Source organism: Balaenoptera physalus (assembly GCF_965194825.1).
Source record: "Balaenoptera physalus genome assembly, chromosome: 4".
NCBI lineage: Eukaryota > Metazoa > Chordata > Mammalia > Artiodactyla > Balaenopteridae > Balaenoptera > Balaenoptera physalus.
This window is the reverse complement of record NC_138891.1, coordinates 13,123,460-13,144,238: the sequence shown is the minus strand read 5'-3', so window position 1 is coordinate 13,144,238 and position 20,779 is coordinate 13,123,460. Positions and strand designations below refer to the sequence as shown.

The 20,779-nt window shown below is 39.2% G+C and overlaps 1 protein-coding gene and 1 long non-coding RNA gene across 3 annotated transcripts in view; both read left to right on the top strand.

Moving 5' to 3' along the window:
• The window catches only part of CPNE4 (copine 4), a 629,469-nt gene that overhangs the window by 170,004 nt on the left and 438,686 nt on the right, over positions 1–20,779 (top strand). The window lies entirely within an intron of this gene.
• LOC309659517 lies at positions 10–13,725 on the top strand. Its single transcript, XR_014262854.1, has 2 exons — positions 10–1,736; positions 2,103–13,725. It is a non-coding gene; the product is annotated as an uncharacterized lncRNA (long non-coding RNA).

Here is a 20,779-nt window from a genome sequence, read left to right as displayed (position 1 = left end):
AGGCATGTCCAGTGAAATGGACAGAAGCATGGCGGGAGAAGTGATTTGAAAATGTTTTGGCATTTCCTGTCTTCAGGTGGTTTATTTCAGTGAGATGGAAAATTCTAGAAATGAATATGATCACATTTCTGTTTATATCATGATTTTTATTTATTTAAAAAAGTTTTTATTTTATATTGGAGTATAATTGATTAACAATGTGATAGTTTCAGGTGTACAGCAAAATGATTCAGTTATACATATACATGTATCTATTCTTTTCCAAATTCTTTTCCCATTTATGTTATTACAGAATATTGAGCAGAGGTCCCTGTGCTATACAGTAGGTCCTTGTTGGTTATCTGTTTCAAGTATAGCAGTGTGTACATATCAATCTCAAACTACCAGTCTATCCTGCCCCCATACCCTTCTCCCGTGGTAATCATAAGTTTATTCTCTAAATCTGTGAGTCTGTTTCTGTTTGTAAATAAGTTCATTTATATAATTTTTTTTGATTCCACATATGAGTGATATCATGTGATATTTCTTTTTCTCTGTCTGACTTACTTCACTTAGTATAATAATCTCCAGGTCCATCCATATTGCTGCAAATGGCATTAATTAATTCTTTTTAATGGCTGAGTAATATTCCATTGTATATATGTACCGCATCTTTATCCATTCATCTGTCGATGGAAATCGACATCCATATCGTGATGTTTTAATACTGTGGATATTTTGACATTTACCCTTAATTTGTGTGCTCATTTTAGACATAGTAGCCCCTGGGGATGGGCAACAGGGACTGCCTTACAGGGGCCACATCACACATTTATTTTTCGGAGTGAAAACTTAATATTAGCTAAACTTTATTGGGTGCTTATCAAGTGTCAGGTGCTGTTCTAAGTGCTTTATGTAAAATAACTAATTTTGTCCATATAACAATCCTATGAGGAAACAGACAGGTGAGGAAACAGAAAGATTAAGTAAGTGGAAAATCTAATATTTACCAGTCAAGCTCCAGGGCCTGAGCTCTTTATTGCTATTTTATACTTATGGTGGCCATTGGTGTGGTCTTTGGTGGTTTGTGTGGCAAAATTGCATGTTGAATTCTGCAGTTGGGTTTTGTTTGTTTATTTAAAAGTTGAAACAAATTGGATGAGGACTGTTTTTAAGTTTTGGGTTTTTTGTGTTGTTGTGTTGTTGTTGTTTTCTTTTTAATTTTTGTTCTTGGTACCTGGTCTAAGTTTGCAATGTTTTTAAAGATCTGGTCTCAGGTGGAAGGCAGGAGAGGGAGGAACAGGGGGTGCAGCCAAGGAAGCAGTTGTTATTGTCTCTAAGGGAACCAGATGCCCAGTGGAATTTGGGTGAGGGGTTTGAATCCATACTGAGTAGATCAAGTGTAGACAAATACCTTGTTTGGATCCCTGAGGACAGACTTCAGTCCTTCTTCCATCTGCTTGCAAGGAGCTGAGGTGCTCCTAGAGGTGCTCCTCTAGGGGCCAAGGTCTTCACTCCACAGCAGGAAGAAGGCTCAGAAAACCTCACAGGTAGCATGTTTACTTACCTGTACGTATGCGATAAAAGCCACTTCTCTGAACGGATGGTTTGATAGAATTTGGTAAGCTGATGAAATTCAGGTGAGAAGGCATCATAACACACATGAGGGGATGAATGACAGATGGCAGATAGGGGATCTTCATTTAACTTCCAGCTCATCCAGGTCTTATATTATACATATAAAACAGCATTCACAGGCATCTTTTTCTTTTTAAAGCTTGGGATGGGACCCAAGCCTGAGTATTTTTTTCTTTTTTTTAAAATTAATTAATTAATTTATTTATTTATTTATTTTTGGCTGTGTTGGGTCTTAGTTTCTGTGCGAGGGCTTTCTCTAGTTGCGGCAAGCGGGGGCCACTCTTCATTGCGGTGCGCGGGCCTCTCACTATCGTGGCCTCTCTTGTTGCGGAGCACAGGCTCCAGACGCGCAGGCTCAGTAGTTGTGGCTCACGGGCCTAGTTGCTCCGTGGCATGTGGGATCTTCCCAGACCAGGGCTCGAACCCGTGTCCCCTGCATTAGCAGGCAGATTATCAACCACTGCACCACCAGGGAAGCCCCACAGGCATCTTAATGTGTAACGTCTTTTTATCCCGTCTAAATATTCTCCATGACTTTGTTGGTGGGCTTTACTGTCTTTTATTTTTTGTTTAACAAAACTAAATGGAATATCTACATTAGGATATTAGGACTCTCTTGGATAATTAGAGGAAAAGACTTCATCTCCTGAGACACCCCCCCCTTACATAATTTATTTATTATTTGTATATATTTCTTTTCATTTTTTTCCTTCTGGCATTCATATTCTTACATGATACTTATCATGCACATAAAATTTTCTTTCCTGATTTTATTACTTAGTAGTATATGTTTTTGTCCATATTATTATAATATTAATAATTATAATTTTTAAGACTGCATAATATCCCATCAAGTAGATTTATTTAATCATTTTCCTATTTTTTTCACTTTGAAGTTGCTTTCAAAACTACCCTATTTTAAATAATGCTGCAGTAAACATCTTTTAGCATAAGGCTTTTCCCTTCTTTTTGGATGAGTTCCTAGGAGATAGTCTGTCAAAGTGGAACTAGTGGAACAAAGGATAGGACACATTGGGGGCTTTTGATACATTTGCCAAATTGCTTTTCCAAAGTACTTTTCTACAGAGTCACTTAAAGTGTGTTTGCCCATAGCTACCAGCCTGCAAACATTTTGTTACCAGTGCACAATGAGATAAGAAGCTTGTGCCACACTGTAAACTGATTCACTGCTTCCTTCATCTAGAAAGTCTTACTCTTTAAAAGTAGTGTCAGCTGAACTTCCAGCATGCTTAGTGATATGACTGATTTATACTTTGGAACTTTGAGAAGCACTTCTCTAATAAATTTTAATCTTAAGAATATACATTTAGTATATAGTTGAGAAAACAGAGCCCACACCAGGTAGCTAATAGAAAAGATTTAATTCAATAACAAATAACAAAGGAGTTGGGAATCTTGAGAAACTAAGTAGGAACTGTGTGGAAACCCAGAGATTAACAACAGGAAGCTGCTACTTAGGGTAGAACAGTGATGTACTGAAGCTATCTTGTAGAGGCTTGAGAGAGACAATTGTTAAATCTTCAGGAATTTTGCTAGCCTGGGTATAAGTATTTACACCACAGACATTGGCAAACATTTCAAATCAGAACTTTCTCCCCACCAAGAGAACCGGTTGCTAAACATTTACCAGCACACCACTGGGAGAGAGGGACAAAAGGAGGTGTTAGTAGCAGCTGGACCATTAAGCAGAAGCTGGATCTGTGGAAGGAGGGCCTACCTAATGGTAGCCAGCAAGGTAGAGGAGATGCAGGTAATGCTGAAAATGTTACCTGAAAGGGAGATGAGGAAGGGATGTCATCTCAGGTCTCCCATCCATGCCTTACAGTGACCACACCCCTGGTGGAAGCCAGTTGACAACGTTCCAAGGAAGAGTCCAGAAAACACTTGAAATCACAGAGGTAACTGACTAGCACATAGACCTTCTGACAACTCACAGTAACTGGGAGAATCAGGCACTCAGTCATGAAGTAGTGCATATTTATTTAGTGCTAACACCCACTTTTTGGTGCAAGTTCAGTGCGTGGTCCTGTGCTCAAAGTGAGAAGCACCTGACAGTCTATTTAAACCACACACCTACTACCTTCTATGTTTAGTGAAAGCTGGCAAGCATGGCCATTGCCCTGGGACATGACTGATGCACATTTTCCTGTATCTGTCCCTTAGAACATGTCTGGAATTACAGAGAGATTTCTATGTGCAGAATTACAGAATTCAGAGAAAGCAATGCAGAAGAGGATTCATGCCAGCTGTGTCAGTTCCTGAGTGTCTTTGTTATGTGAAATCTGGTAAATGACTAAGTGAAGAAAAAAGAAAAACCTGAGAGGCTAAACTGATTTGCATAATAAAGAGATTGTTGAGGGTGTAAGGATGAGAGAGAGAAAAACAAGGTGAGCTTCTTTTTCAGAGTTTTGAAGTTTGGCAAAAGAGCCTCTCTGGAGATCAGCACTGTCCACTAGAACTCCCTACAGTGATGGGCATGTTCTCTGCCTGTGCTGGCCAATAGGTAGTCGCCGGCCACAGGTGGCCCCTGAGCAGTTGAAAGGTAGACTGTATAACTGAGGAATGGAAAAGGTTAATTATTTAATTTTAATTAATTAGAGGGTAAATAAGTAGCTGGTGTGATTTCGGAGTCTCCTTGGGTGGTAGAGAATTTGGCTGGGTGGGGAGAAGAGGAAAGGGAGTTTGTTAACACGTTACTACCATAGGCTGTTGTTTTTACAGCTGAACCCCTTTTGGGGAAGACATACCTAGAGATTGATATTTCCTTGTTATTACTTGTGATTTCTGCCCTGTATATTTTGTTTTTGTTGTTGTTCTTGTTGTTTGTTTTTTTTGTTTGTTTTTATCTGTTTCATCTTTTTTTTAACATCTTTATTGGCATATAATAGCTTTACAATGGTGTGTTAGTTTCTGCTGTATAACAAAGTGAATCAGCTATATGTATACCTATGTCCCCATATCCCCTCCCTCTTGCGTCTCCCTCCCACCTTCTCTATCTCACCCCTCTAAGTGGTCACAAAGCATTGAGCTAATCTCCCTGTGCTATGCAGTTACTTCCGACTAGCTAGCTATTTTACATTTGGTAGTGTATATATGTCAATGCTACTCTCTCACTTCATCCCAGCTTACACTTCCCCCTCCCCATGTCCTCAAGTCCATTCTCTACGTTGGAGTTTTTATTCCTGTCCTGGCCCTAGGTCCTTCAGAAACTTTTTTTTTTTTTAGATTCCATATACTTGTGTTAGCATACGGTATTTGGTTTACTCTCTCTGATTAACTTCACTCTGTATGACAGTCTCTAGGTCCATCCACCTCACTGCAAATAACTCAATTTCATTTTCTTTTATGGCCAAGTACTATTCCATTGTATATATGTGCCACCTCTTCTTTATCCATTTGTCTGTCAATGGACACTTAGGTTGCTTCCATGTCCTGGCTATTGTAAATACAGCTGCAATGAACATTGTGGTACATGACAATTTTTGAATTATGGTTTTCTCAGGGTATATGCCCAGTAGTGGGATTACTGGGTCATATGTTAGTTCTATTTTTAGTTTTTTAAAGAACCTCCATACTGTTCTCCATAGGTGCTGTATCAATTTACATTCCCACCAACAGTTAAAGAGGGTCCCCTTTTCTCCACACCTTCTCCAGCATTTATTGTTTGTAGATTTTTTCATGATGGCCAATCTGACTGGTGTGAAGTGATACCTTATTGTAGTTTTGATTTGCATTTCTCTAATGATTAGTGATACTGAGCATCCTTTCATGTGTTTGTTGGCAATCTGTATATCTTCTTTGGAGAAATGTCTCTTTAGGTCTTCTGCCCATTTTCGGATTGGGTTGTTTGCTTTTTTGATATTGAGCTTCATGAGCTGCTTGTATATTTTGGCGATTAATCCTCTGTCAGTTGCTTCATTTGCAAATATTTTCTCCCATTCTGAGGGTTGTCTTTTCATCTTGTTTATGGTTTCCTTTGCTGTGCAAAAGCTCTTAAGTTTCATTAGGTCCCATTTGTTTATTTGTGTTCTTATTTCCATTTCTCTAGGAGCTGGGTCAAAAAGGATCTTGCTGTGATTTATGTCATAGAGTGTTCTGCCTATGTTTTCCTCTAAGAGTTTGATAGTGTCTGGCCTTACACTTAGGTCTTTAACCCATTTTGAGTTTATTTTTGTGTATGGTGTTAGGGAGTGTTCTAATTTCTTTCTTTTACATGTACCTGTCCAGTTTTCCCAGCACCACTTATTGAAGAGGCTGTCATTTTCTCCATTGTATATTCCTCCCTCCTTCATCAAAGATAAGGTGACCATATGTGCATGGGTTTATCTCTGGGCTTTCTATCCTGTTCCATTGATCTATATTTCTGTTTTTGTGCCAGTACCATACTGTCTTGACTTCTGTAGCTTTGTAGTATAGTCTGAAGTCAGGGAGCCTGCTTCCTCCAGCTTTGTTTTTCTTTCTCTCTCAAGATTGCTCTGGCTATTTGAGGTCTTTTGTGTTTCCATACAAATTGTGAAATTTTTTGTTCTAGTTCTGTGGAAAATGCCATTGGTAGTATGATAGGGATTGCACTGAATCTGTAGATTGCTTTGGATAGTATAGTCATTTGCACATTGTTGATTCTTCTAATGCACGAACATGATATATCTCTCCATCTGTTTGTATCATCTTTAATTTCTTTCACCAGTGTCTTATAGTTTTCTGCATACAGGTCTTTTGTCTCCTTAGGTAGGTTTGTTCCTAGGTATTTTATTCTTTTTGTCGCAATGGTAAATGGGAGTGTTCCCTTAATGTCTCCTTTAGATTTTTCATCATTAGTGTATAGGAAGGCAAGAGATTTCTGTGAATTAATTTTGTATCCTGCTGCTTTACCAAATTCATTGGTTAGCTCTAGTCATTTCTGGTAGCATCTTTAGGATTCTCTATGCATTGTATAATGTTGTCTGCAAGCAGTGATGCAGTTTTACATCTTCTTTTCCGATTTGGATTCCTTTTATTTCTTTTCCTTCTCTGGTTACTGTGGCTAAAACTTCCAAAACTATGTTGAATAATAGTGGTGAGAGTGGGCAAGCTTGTCTTTTTCCTGATCTTAGTGGAAATGGTTTCAGTTTTTCACCATTGAGGATGATGTTGGCTGTGGGGTTGTCATATCTGACCTTTATTATGTTGAGGTAAGTTCCCTCTATGCCTACTTTCTGGAGGGTTTTTATCATAAATGGGTGTTGAATTTTGTCAAATCTTTTTCTGCATCTATTGAGGTGATCATATGGTTTTTATCCTTCACGTTGTTAATATGGTGTATCACATTGATTGGTTTGCATATATTGAAGAATCCTTGCATTCCTGGGATAAACCCCACTTAATACTGGTGTATGATCCCTTTAATATGCTGTTGGATTCTGTTTGCTAGTATTTAGTTGAGGATTTTTGCATCTATGTTCATCAGTGATATAGGCCTATAGTTTGCTTTTCTTGTGACATTTTGGTCTGGTTTTGGGATCAGGGTGACGGTGGCCTCGTAGAATGAGTTTGGGGGTGTTCCTCCCTCTGCTATATTTTGGAAGAGTTTGAGAAAGATAGGTGTTAGCTCTTCTCTAAATGTTTGATAGAATTCGCCTGTGAAGCCATCTGGTTCTGGACTTTTGTTTGTTGGAAGATTTTAATCACAGTTTCAATTTCATTGCTTGTGATTTGTCTGTTTATATTTTCTATTTCTTCCTGCTGCAGTTTTGGAAGGTTGTGCTTTTCTAAGAATTTGTGCATTTCTTCCAGGTTGTCCATTTTATTGGCATATAGTTGCTTGTAGTAATCTCTCATGATCCTTTGTATTTCTGCAGTGTCAGTTGTTACTTCTCCTTTTTCGTTTCTAATTCTATTGATTTGAGTCCTCTCCCTTTTTTTCTTGATGGATCGGGCTAATGTTTTATCAATTTTGCTTATCAACTCAAAGAACCAGGTTTTAGTTTTATTGATCTTTGTTATCATTTCCTTCATTGCTTTTCTTTTATTTCTGATCTGATCTTTATGATTTCTTTGTTTCTGCTAACGTTGAGGTGTTTTTTTGTTCTTTTTTCTCTAATTGTTTTAGGTTTAAAGTTAGGTTGTTTATTTGAGATGTTTGCTGTTTCTTGAGGTAGGAATGTATTGCTATAAACTTCCCTCTTAGAACTGCTTTGCTGCATCCCATAGGTTTTGGGTCATAGTGTTTTCATTGTCATTTGTTTCTAGGTATTTTTTGATTTCCTCTTTGATTTCTTCAGTGATCTCTTTGTTATTTAGTAGTGGATTGTTTAGCCTCCATGTGTTTGTATTTTTTACAGATTTTTTCCCGTAATAGATATCTAGTCTGATAATGTTGTGGTCAGAAGAGATACTTGATATGATTTCAATTTTCTTAAATTTACCATGGCTTGATTTGTGACCCAAGATATGATCTATCCTGGAGAATGTTCCATGAGCATTTGTGAAAAAAGTATATTCTGTTGTTTTTGGATGCAATGTCCTATAAATATCAATTAAGTCCATCTTGTTTAATGTATCATTTAAGGCTTGTGTTTCCTTGTTTATTTTCATTTTGGATGATCTGTCCATTGGTGAAAGTGAGGTGTTAAAGTCCCCTACTCCTGTGTTACTGTCGATTTCCCCTTTTATGGTTGTTAGCATTTGTCTTATGTATTGAGGTGCTCCTATGTTGGTTGCATAAATATTTACAATTATTATATCTTCTTCTTGGATTGATCCCTTGATCATTATGTAGTGTCCTTCTTTGTCTGTTGTAATGGTCTTTATTTTAAAGTCTATTTTGTCTCATATGAGAATTGCTACTCCAGCTTTCTTTTGATTTCCATTTGCATGGAATATCTCTTTTCATCCCCTCACTTTCACTCTGTATGTGTCCCTAGGTTTGAAGTGGGTCTCTTGCAGACAGCGTATATACCAGTCTTGTTTTTGTACCCATTCAACCAGTCTATGTCTTTTGATTGGAGCATTTAATCCCTTTACATTTAAGGTAGTTATTGATATGTATGTTCCTAGTACCATTTTCTTAATTGCTTTGGGTTTGTTATTGTATGTCTTTCCTTCTCTTGAGTTTCCTGCCTAGAGAAGTTCCTTTAGCATTTGTTGTAGAGCTGGTTTGGTGGTGCTGAATTCTCTTAACTTTTGCTTGTCTGTAAAGGTTTTAATTTCTCCATCGAATCTGAATGAGATCCTTGCTGAGTAGAGTAATCTTGGTTGTAGGTTTTTCCTTTTCATCACTTTAAATATGTCCTGCCACTGCCTTCTGGCTTGCAGAGTTTCTGCTGAAAGATCAGCTGTTAACCTTAAAGGGATTCCCTTGTATGTTATTTGTTGTGTTTCCATTGCTGCTTTTAATATTTTTCCTTTGTATTTAATTTTTGATAGTTTTATAATATGTGTCTTGGCGTGTTTCTTTGGATTTATCCTGTATGGGACTCTCTATACTTCCTGGACTTGGGTGGCTATTTCCTTTCTCATGTTAGGGAAGTTTTCAACTATAATCTCTTCAAATATTTTCTCAGTCCCTTTTTTTTTTCTCTTCTTCTTCTGGGACCCTTATAATTCGGAAGTTGGTATGTTTAATGTTGTCCCAGAGGTCCCTGAGACTGTCCTCAATTCTTTTCATTCTTTTTTCTTTATTCTGCTCTGTGGTAGTTATTTCTACTATTTTATCTTCCAGGTCACTTATCCGTTCTTCTGCCTCAGTTATTCTGCTATTGACTCCTTCTAGGGAATTTTTAATTTCATATATTGTGTTGTTCATCATTGCTTGTTTGCTCTTTAGTTCTTCTAGGTCCTTGTTAAACATATCTTGTATTTTCCCCATTCTGTTTCCAAGATTTTTGATCATCTTTACTGTCATTGCTCTGAATTTCCTCTTCATTTGTTTGCTCTGGTGTGTTTTTACCTTGCTCCTTCATCTGCTCTGTATTTCTCTGTCTCCTCATTTTGCTTAACTTACTGTGTTTGGGGTCTGCTTTTCGCAGGCTGCAGGTTCATAGTTCCCATTGGTTTTGGTGTCTGCCCCGAGTGGCTAAGGTTGATTTAGTGTGTTTGTAGGCTTCCTGGTGGAGGGGACTGGTGCCTGTGTTCTGGTGGTTGAAACTGGATCTTGTCTTTCTGGTGGGCAGGACTGCATTTGGTGGTGTGTTTTGGGGTGTCTTTGAACTTATTATGATTTTTGGCAGCCTCTCTGCTAATGGGTGGGCTTGTGTTCCTGTCTTGGTAGTTGTTGGCAAAGGGTGTCCAGCACTGTACTTGCTAGTTGTTGAGTGGAGCTAGGTCTTAGTGTTGAGATGGAGATCTCTGAGAGCTTTCGCTTTTTGATATTATGTGGGACCAGGGGTCTCTCATGGACCAATGTCCTGAACTCGACTCTCCCATTTCAGAGGCTCAGGCCTGACACCCGACTGGAGCACCAAGCCTCTTTTGGGAAGTCTGAGGCCTTCTGGTAGCATTCAGTAGGTGTTCTGTAGGAGCTGTTCCACCTGTAGATGTATTTTTGACGTATTTGTGGGAAAGAAGGTGATTTCCACATCTTACTCCTCCACCACCTTGAAGGTCCCTGCCAAAGCAATCTTTGTGGAAGTCCAGGAGTCCAGCAGAGAAGTTCCAGCACAGCCCTTTTGTGAAGTCTGAGGTCTTCTGCCAGCATTCAGTATGTGTTCTGTAGGAGTTGTTCCACATGTAGATGTATTTCTGATGTATCTTTGTAGGGGAAGGTGATCTCCACGTCTTACTTCTGCCATCTTGAAGGTCCCCCTGTGCTTTTTGTAATAGCATTCCAGCTGGGAAAAGACCCTGTTATGCCCTAGTTTACAGCTCAGGTTACTACTGCAATAATTATAACTACCTTCTGATGCCCAGCTCATATGCAGGGGAACTGCTTGCTTTTTAAATTGGCTGTAGCATGTTTGCAGTGGAAGAGAATATTTGATTCCTAAAGTGTATCATAAAAATGTAAGCCTGATAGTTAGACTCAAAAGGACCTACAATCTGACCTTCTGTGCTGTTAATGGTATTAAGAGTCAGTAAGAATACATAGTAGTTTGTGTCTCTTATTCCCCTTCCCCGATGTTTCCCCTCCCCCCTTCCATCTCCCCACTGGTAACCACTAGCTTGTTCTCTGTATCTGTGAGTCTGTTTTTGTCTTGCTATATACATTCCTTTGTTTTATTTTTTAGATTCCACATGTAAGTGATAACATACAGTATTTATCTTTCTCTGACTTATTTCACTAAGCATAATTCTCACTAGGTCCATCCATGTTATTGTAAATGGCAGAATTTCATTCTTTTTTATGGTAGAGTAGTATTTCTTTGTATATATATACACCACATCTTTTTTATCCATTAAGGATATATGTACAGCACAGGGAATTATAATTATTATTTTTTAGTAACTTTAAATGGAGTATAACCTATCAAAATACTCAATCTCTTTGCTGTAACCCTGAAACTAATCTAATATTGTAAATCAACCGTACTTCAAAAAAAGAGTTGATGAGGATAAATCTGTGTCTCTGAAATACTGGGAATCAATTGTTCTGAAATGTAGAACAGATTGTTGCTCTTTGCATACCAGCAGGGTTTGAGGTGTATGTTTGAGGGCTGAGGAGATGGAGAGGATGCTTTTTGTTTCCTCTCAGAGTATAAAGATGAGATGGTAAACCTTCTGGTAAATCTTTAATGACCATGATTGTAACTGTCAAAAGGAAGGAAAGGAAAACTAGTAGCTTGGAAATACATTCCCAGTGGAGAATTTCAGACCTATCATTTAATTTCCCTAATTTAATTCATACCCATTTTTTAAATCCCCCTATACCTGCTCCTGGCCATTTAATGGTGAGAGTATGTGGTACAGTTCAGTGTGCTGATAATTTAAAACACATTTTGTCTTCCAGTGAAGGGTGGAAATATTTCCTCCTGGCTTCTAGTGAGTGCTGATATTCACTAACTCCCAGGCACTAAACTTCATATGCAAATGGAATAAATTAACACTTCTCAGGGATTCACAAGGCAAGAGCCCTTATGAACTGGAGCCTTTTATTCAGTTCCCTGGGCACCTGGATGCTCTCCATGAAGCAGAGCTACACTCCTGATACTGTGGCCCTTGGCAGAGATCTTGTAGATGGCAGAGTAATTGTTCTCATTGGAAAAAGCCAAATGATTGCCCACACTGCTAGGATGTTGCCAATCACCTTTAATTCCAGTTTTCCATTTAATCTTAATACATAGTTATTGAGTTCCTCCATAGGAAGCTCTAAGTAATTCTCAGGATAAATTACCCTTGGATCAATTCCATATGAAAGCATGTTATGATGAATCATATGCTTTGGTGGATTGTTGGTAATAATAATTGTTAGTAATAATTAGTGTGGTTATATCTAACACATTAATTATCAGTGGATGTTAATGCAAGATTATTATTGTTTATAATAATAATGTATCCATATAATACTTTACATTCACAAAGCCCATCTACTTAAATTATTTCATTTACTTCTCATAATAGCCCTGTAAAAAGGTGGCACAGACATTGAAATTAACCCTAGCACGTACTGAGTACTATGAAAAAGACATCTTTTGTGTCCTCAAAGACCTCAGAGTCTAGTAGAATGCAGCCCATCTCAGAGCCAGAGGCCTGGAGCCTTAGATGGTCATGTGAACTTGAGAAAGGGGGCTCAAAACAAGGTCCTAACTTAAACCTTTTCCTTTCCTTCAATGTGTGGTGGATAGACCATTTCAAGTGTGCCTTGGTTACCTTTATATGGGGTGGAACTAAAAATCAATCATTCCTCCATCCCTCCACTATTCCCCATGTTCTCTCCCCACTCCCCATCTACCCAGATGTAGGGTCTGGATACCATCTGATCCAACATCCCTACTGGCAGTACAGAGGAGAAATATGGGTCCACGGTGGTGGCCTTGCCCACTCCCAAATAAGTGGGCTATGAACTTTTTTCAGCAATTCTTTGTTGGCTAGAGGGCTCATGGAGGAGTTCTGTGGAACAAGTTTCTTTCATGCTTGGGTAAATAGTGAGGCAGCATCCTTTTGTGTATGGAGCCAGGAGGATAGAGTCCAAAATAGCAGTTTCACCTATACCTGAGATTTTCAATTTCCTATTGCTCCAAAATGCTAGAATTTTATGAAAATGGGTCAGACAATATGAACATTTAGGTGATAACAAAATAAAGTAGCCATCTCTAATTGTTGATACCAGCTATGTATTCGTCATTTTACATATTTTCCTTCTAATCCTCACAACTACCCTGAAATACAGACTTTATTAACCAGGTAAGGAAACTGAGGCTTGGGCAGAATTAATAAGTCACCAGGTCGTACAACTAGTCAATAGTAAAGCTGGAATCTGGTTGATTCTAAAACCCATATTATCTCTATTTTACCAGAGGTCACAAATTTAAAGCTAAAGGCCTCTATCTAATCTCCAGACATAGTTTATCTGGCCTTCATGTGTTTAAACAAGTTTTGTACTGGTTGACAAAACTTAAAGATCAGGGGATTTTTCATAAAACTCCAGATTTTTTCTTTTGCCAGGAAATCTGGCAACATGGAGCCTTTAGTTCTTGTACAGTGATGGTCAGCATCTGCCCCTACCCAGAATCCAAGTGTGTCCTTGTGCTCACTCCTAGCCAGCCTCCTTCACTCACTGGGATGGCTCCAATGGCCCCTGGAGGTGTTTGAGTTCAGACCACGCTCCTGCAGTCCCTGGGCTGGGCCTCTGAAACATAGCTAACCGCTCAGCTGTGGACTCAGACAAGAGCTGAAAAATGAAAATTAAGTCAATTAAAGCATTCCCTCTGGGTATCACAAACAAGTTCCTTTCTCGAAAGATTTTCTGTTCACACTTTGCTGACTGGCAGTGTTTGAGTGGCTAACACCAAGCATGACGGATGATAAAAAACAACAGTTTTCTTCAATTGTTCACAAAGTTTCCACTGTGGTTTCACATCAAACTCCCATTTGGGAAAACTTTGATGTTGCTTTCCACCTCCCCCTTAACACGTCCTAATGAGAATAATTTCTTTTCTTAAAAAAAAAAAAGAAGTTGATTTTGGTGATATTAGAAATCTTATCCTGAGCACTGAATAGAAAAGAAAACAAAATGAAATATTAAAACCAGAAAATGTTTCCTTCCTGCTGCTGGAAGTTACATCCCTGTGACCAGAGACTGTGGTGCTATGATGCTCACTCCAAAAATGATGCACTTGGATGAAAGGGAAGATTACTGGATTGTGTAATATGTGACTAAGTAGCTTTCTTATCATTGAAATCTCCAAGTTGTCAATGTTATAATGTCTGAGAGCAGAATCACACAAGATGGGAAATTTGGGGCTACAAATGAGAAAAAGAAACAATTTGAACTGAAATCCTGTTTTCACTGCTTATTCTCTTGGGGGCCCAGAAGATGATTTATCAGCTGGAAGGATAATGTCAGGTCTCCTACAAAGAAGAGAGCACTGTGATGTGGGCTTCACTGCCTCCTTAGCTTGAAGAACTGGCAAGACACACTCTGGACACTCAGACTTAACAGTGGTTGCCATGGGTTTTTGTAATGTGTCTTGAGTCCCATGTTGAGTGTTTGGAAGATGGAATACAGGCCAGGGATAGAACGTGAGGAGGCATCTATGATTTAGAGCTCTCTGCCTCTAGCTCAAACCACCTGCAACATTTCAAAGGAGATATTTTCAACACCTTATCTGGGCCCCACTTTTTAATGTTTTTCTAGTCACTATTGATAATCATCATCTTAAAATTACCTTTCCTTTGTAATTTCAATCAATTTTATCTTTTTTTATTAAGTGTAGTTGTGGTTTATTAATAATGATACCTTAAATATATTGAGAGTAGGCATACAGTGTATCAGGCACTCTCTTAAGCACTTTACATGTGTCATCATATGTAATTATCAAAACAGCCCTACAAATTGTCCTATGTAGATATTTTATAAAGAGGCACAGAAGAATTAAGCAACTTACTCAAGGGTCACACAAGTCAGTCATAACTGAAGGAGCTGTGACAAATTGAACCCATTCTGTCTGACTGCAGACGGTGATGCCAGGATCCATCACTGCCCATCTCTAAGAATAATGTGTCCCAGTCCCTGAGTGCTGTGTGCCGTGTGCTGAGTTTTTACATGCATATTCATAGAATTCTCATGACAGTGTTAGCAGATAGGAACTGTGATTACCCATTTTATAGGTGAGAAAACTGACACTCACATAGGAAAGGTACATGTCGAAGCTCACAAGACTAGTAAGAAGTGGTCTTGGGACTTGAACTCAGATCTTCATGTCTCCAGTGCCCGTGGAGGTAGAGTAACACCCATAAGGCCACTAGTCTTTAAAATGAACATGTTTTTCCTCCTTAGAAAAGGCAAGAATTCATTTAAAACTGATTGCATTTATTTTTAATAGAAATTAAATTTGTTTGGGGGCTGATATTTAAAACATCCACCTCAACCCCAGTTTATATGGTTTCAGCCTGACCTCCTAGTGGTTCATGATGGTGCATGGCAGAGTGGTTCAGAGCTCAGACTGTGGAGCCAGGCTGCCCAGATTTAAGTCCTAACACAGTCATTATTAGCTGTGCTAATAGGCAAATTACCCAGCCCTTTCTGTGCCTCAGTTTCCTCATCTATAAGATGGGTATCATATTGGTACCTTTCATATGGAGATGATTATGAGATTAAATGAATCAGCTCAGGTAGAGTAGTTAGGACAGTCATGAGGTGCACCACACGTCAATGGTGTGACCTTGGAAAGCCTCCTAACCCCTCCAAGCCTCTCACACCACCTCCTTTCTAAACGGTTGTCGGTAGGATTGAATGATTGTCTGGCAGGATAGTGAGCATGCTGATGCTATAGACTCTGGAATTGGACCACTTGGGTCATCTATGACCTTACACAGAAGCCTCACCTTCCCTGGCCCTGCATTCTCTCCATCTGCTACATGGAGGTATCAATGAAACCTGCTCCATGGATTTACTATAAGGGTAAAATGAGATGATACCTAAGAATTCCTTAACAGAGTACCTGGGGCATAGTGAGTGTTTAATAGACATTAAATGTTATTATGCTTAAAGCATATAATGTGTGCAAAACTAATGTGGTTAGCACATTACCTAGGACCCCGTATGCAGAAGATGTTATCAGGTAACACTTACATGATGTGTGTTTAATGCCAGCAACAAGCTTTTGGTCTGCTGCCCAGCCCAAGTATTCTTGGTCCCATTTGTCTGTGTTAAAATAAGAGAACTTTCAGTCAAAAATTTTGGCAGGTCTCTAAGTTTCCCCCAAGCCTCTGACTAGCCACTTTGATTGATCTGTTTTGGCTCTCCTGGTAGGGAATTATCCAAGCCTCTTCCTCCCCTGCACTCCCTGCATTTTGAAGAAGACAAATAGGCTTGGAGCAATTTCATTTCACTTGTCCATGTTCTCTAATCTGTGGATGGGAATAAGAGAGGCCGTGCTGATAACCTTGCCTTTCCATCTTTGCTTCTATACCAACATCAGCCAGCACTGTTTGGCAGTCTTAGAAGAGAAGTGACAAGAAAATTCCTCCTTCTGGAAGCTCCAGATGTTCTTGGGGTCAGTTTATAGGCTAATTAAATATTTTATCTTGATTCAAGCTCAGAAAAGTTCAACTGCCTATCTTGGTTAGTCTGTTTTCAAATACTTGATATTTCAAGAACCTCTTCCCACCTGAGAATTCAGTCTTAGATATTTTCTTCTTGAGTGTGAAGACTAGTTCTTCTTGTTAAAAGATTACAGTTTGGGAACTGTGTGTGGAAGCAAGAAAATTTGGTACCTTTTAAACACCCCCTTTGAATTCCAACCTTTTCAGAACAACTTCTGAGGAACTGGGATTTTTGGTAGGATAGCCTATGTAAGCCTGTCCATCTTGAAGATTTGCTTTTCCAGCTCCAATTACTACCATTGCATAACAATCACCCTAAAATTTAGCAGCTTAAAACAACCATTTTATTAATCTCATGGATTCTGTGACTTCAGACAGGGCACAGTGGGTCTGGCTTACCCCTGATTCACAGCATCCAGGGCCTCAGCTGGGAAGACTAGAGGGCTGGCAGGATTTGAGGCTTGGGTTCAAATCATCTGACGGTCCTTCACTCTCATGTCAGGCTGGGACTTCCGACTAGAGCATCTGCATGTGGCCTTCCATGCATGGTGGTCTCAGGGCAATAAGAAGAGTGTCGAATGTTTGCCATCCAGTTAAGCCATGGGCAATAAAATTTGAAGTCTCTCTTCTGGTTCTAGACACCGTTTTAAGAATAATGCATAGGGGCTTCCCTGGTGGTGCAGTGGTTGAGAATCTGCCTGCCAATGCAGGGGACACGGGTTCGAGCCCTGGTCTGGGAGGATCCCACATGCCGCGGAGCAACTAGGCCCGTGAGCCACAACTACTGAGCCTGCGCGTCTGGAGCCTGTGCTCCGCAACAAGAGAGGCCACGATAGCGAGAGGTCCGCGCACCGCGATGAAGAGTAGCCCCCGCTTGCCGCAACTAGAGAAAGCCCTCGCACAGAAACGAAGACCCAACACAGCCAAAAATAAATAAATTTATTAAAAAAAAAAAGAATAATGCATAAATGCTACCATGACTAGATAAGAAGAAGAAGAAAAGGAATAAATAAGAGCAACTTGTATCTGCATAGCCCTTCCACAATTCTTTTCATAGCTTCCTCACAACAACTTATGAAAGTCAGTACTATTATTTTTACTGCCAATCTGCAGATGAGAACCTGAGATTCAGAGATGTCATAATAACATTTCCAAGGTCATATAGTCAATATATGTGGTACCTGCTCTCTAAAATCCTCTGACTTCCAAGTTTGGGATCCTTTGGTTGCATCATGAATCCTCTCCTACTGATGTTCATGATTCTAACCCTGCCCCTTTCTGAGAAACCAGTACACCTATGGCTGTGGGAACCAGTTGAGCCCACACACAACTCTCTCCATCCCTTTGCTACTTGATCCCTTTCTTGCCCACTCCCTACCTGCTGCCTTGAAATTTGCCCAACCACATTTTCCAATCCTAATAAGTATTTTCCACAATAATTTGCTGGCAAGAGACCCATAGGTGAGTTTATTCCATGGGTGAGCCATGATTCACCTACCAGCCCACTAATGGTGCACATGTAAGTGGTTCATTTTTTGATTCATTTAGCAAACACTTATTGAGTTCCTACTATGTGCAAGGCACTCTGCCTTCCATGGGCTGGGAGAATGGCAGGGGGTAACACATGGTTACTTTTGTGCTTTTGTGCAAGTGAACAGAATAGAAAATAAACAATGAATGTATAATCTGTTGTCAGGTAGTGGTGAGTGCTTTGAAGAAGAATGAAGCAGGGAAGAGGGTGGAGAATGCTGAGGGCACCAGTTTAAAAATTATGGTTAGGGAAGGCTTCTCTGAGGTATCAACATTTGCACAGGAAATTGAGCCAGTAACGGAGTGAGCCATCTGGTTACAGGGAAAGAGTGTTCTAAAGAAGGATGAGCAGAGGCCATGACACAATGACACAGGTTTGCTGACCTATTTAAGGAATAGCAGGGAAGCAGGATGGATAGAATAAAAGAAAAGAAACTGAGTTATTTGTAGTGAGGTGGTTGGAGTTAGAGTCTGTCATATAGAGTGAAGTAAGTCAGAAAGAGAAAAACAAATACAGTATGCTAACACATATATATGGAATCTAAGGAAAAAAAAAAAAGGTCATGAAGAATCTAGTGGCAAGATGGGAATAAAGACACAGACCTACTAGAGAATGGACTTGAGGATATGGGAAGGGGGAAGGGTAAGATGTGACAAAGTGAGAAAGTGGCATGGACATATATACACTACCAAACGTAAAATAGATAGCTAGTGGGAAGCAACTGCATAGCACAGGGAGATCAGCTCTGTGCTTTGTGACCACCTAGAGGGGTGGGATAGGGAGGGTGGGAGGGAGGGAGATGCAAGAGGGAAGAGATATGGGAACATATGTATATGTATAACTGATTCACTTTGTTATAAAGCAGAAACTAACACACCATTGTAAAGCAATTATACTCCAATAAAGATGTTAATAAATAAATAAATAAATAAATAAAACAATGGGGTTAAAAATGTATGGTTGAGAGGAAATGGTGTGAGGAGGCAGCTAGGGGCCAGGTTGTGTAGGGATTTACAGGCCACAGTAGAGATCCTGGGGGGCTTCTAGATTTTATTCCAAACGTGGAGGGCAATGGAATTCTTGGAGCAGGGAAGTGATTGGCATTTTAAGAGATAACGCTTTTTGTTGTTGGGCCAGACAGTGTACAGAGACTACGTTTGTCCAAGGGAGAGATATGATAGTTTGGAGCAGGTGGTAACCATGGAGAAGAGGAGAAGTGGTGGGAAATGAGCTGTATTTAAAAAATAGACTATAAAATTTGCTGATGGATAGGATGTAGGGTATGAGAAAAAGGGAGGAATCAAGCCCGATTCCAGAGGTCTAAGCACCTAAGTCAACGATGACAATGCTTGGGGAAGAGCGGGCGTGATAATAATTCTACAGTGAACATGCTTCTAGCAGTGAGAGGCAGGGACAGTGTGGCTAAAGACCGTCTATGTTTGAATCCCAGCTCTATTATTTATCAGCTGTAAGGTCTCACCCAAGTCAGTTACTTCCATTTTCTTACCTGTATAATGGAGATGATAAAATTACCTACATTGTAGGGTTGTTTGGAGAATTTAATACACAACAGTACCTAGCACTTAACTGCCAGCCATCAGTGTCATTATAAACATAATTCTGTTAACATTTAGATTGTTGTCTTAGGGGAAGTGTTGGATCAAATGATATACACACATGTTAAGCTTTTAAAATTACCTAATTCCCTATCTGGAATGATCATACCCATATGCTCCTACCAGCAAACTGTGAAATGAAAAGGAGGTCCATTGTTAAGAATATGTTTTTTAAATAGAACAGCTTAACTCCTGGGTAATATTTTGTTAAACATTATTTAACAAAAATGTTTTAGATATTTAGCATTTAATATATAGACTCCCCAGACCTTTGTTGTCGCCAACTGCCCCAGTCACAGAGGGAGGCTTTCTTTGGTTTGGCGTGACTCGAAGTCACTTAAGGGATTCTAATCATATTTCTGTCCTTCTTCTCCCAAAATTATCTTGATATTAATATGTGTATTAATTATTAATATAATATAATATGCCTGATATAATAATAAAATACTAATAAATTAAAACATAACAGTTAATACGTTTTTACTAGTATACAGTGTGTGTGTGGGGGGGGGGTTGTAAGAGTGAGAGCTTGAACAAGGGAGATGTGGGTTGTGTGTGTGTGTTAGGACTGGAGACTGAATCCAAACATCTCTAGGTTGTCATCTCTAATTCTGAACGATCACTGTGCTTGACGCTGTGCTTTATTTAAAGAGAGAGAGAGAAATTGATTTAATAACCTGTCACATTATACAACACAAGAAGAAAACTAGGGAAGAAAAAGCACTCTGGTATTCTTAGCGGGAAGAAAAATATTGTGACAGCTCCATGGAGGAATCTTTGTGCAGAGAAAACTGGTAGAAATTATGGTGGTGAGTTGAGGATCTTAGGAAAATATACTGCTTCCATGGAATAAATGTGACCACTACACCACAGAGCTTTACATTATAGAAGACTATTTCCCTCTCTTATGTAAGGGGAGTAAGAAAATAGAAACTTCGATTGTTCCTTCTCTTTTTCTAATTCCTTAAAATAATTTATTCCCTCATCATTTCCTCTGGGGTTTCTGAAATATTCTATTTAACTGAGGTGGGACAGAATAACAACAAATTATGATAACAATATGATAAAATTGTAAAATTTAATCAAGAGAATTTAATATCTTAGTGTAAATGCTGGCATTTGGGAGAAGTCAGTTTGTATGTTAGTGAACAGATATATGTGAGGGAATAATACCTTCCAGCCACCAGGAAGACACCTATTGTTGAATAAGTTGGGTTTGTTGCTCTTTGTCACAAGTGAGAACACTCTCCTTGGGGAACTCCGAGGCATCTTAGTAAGAGAGTTTAAGAAAGGACTTAATTGAATTTGGGCTATC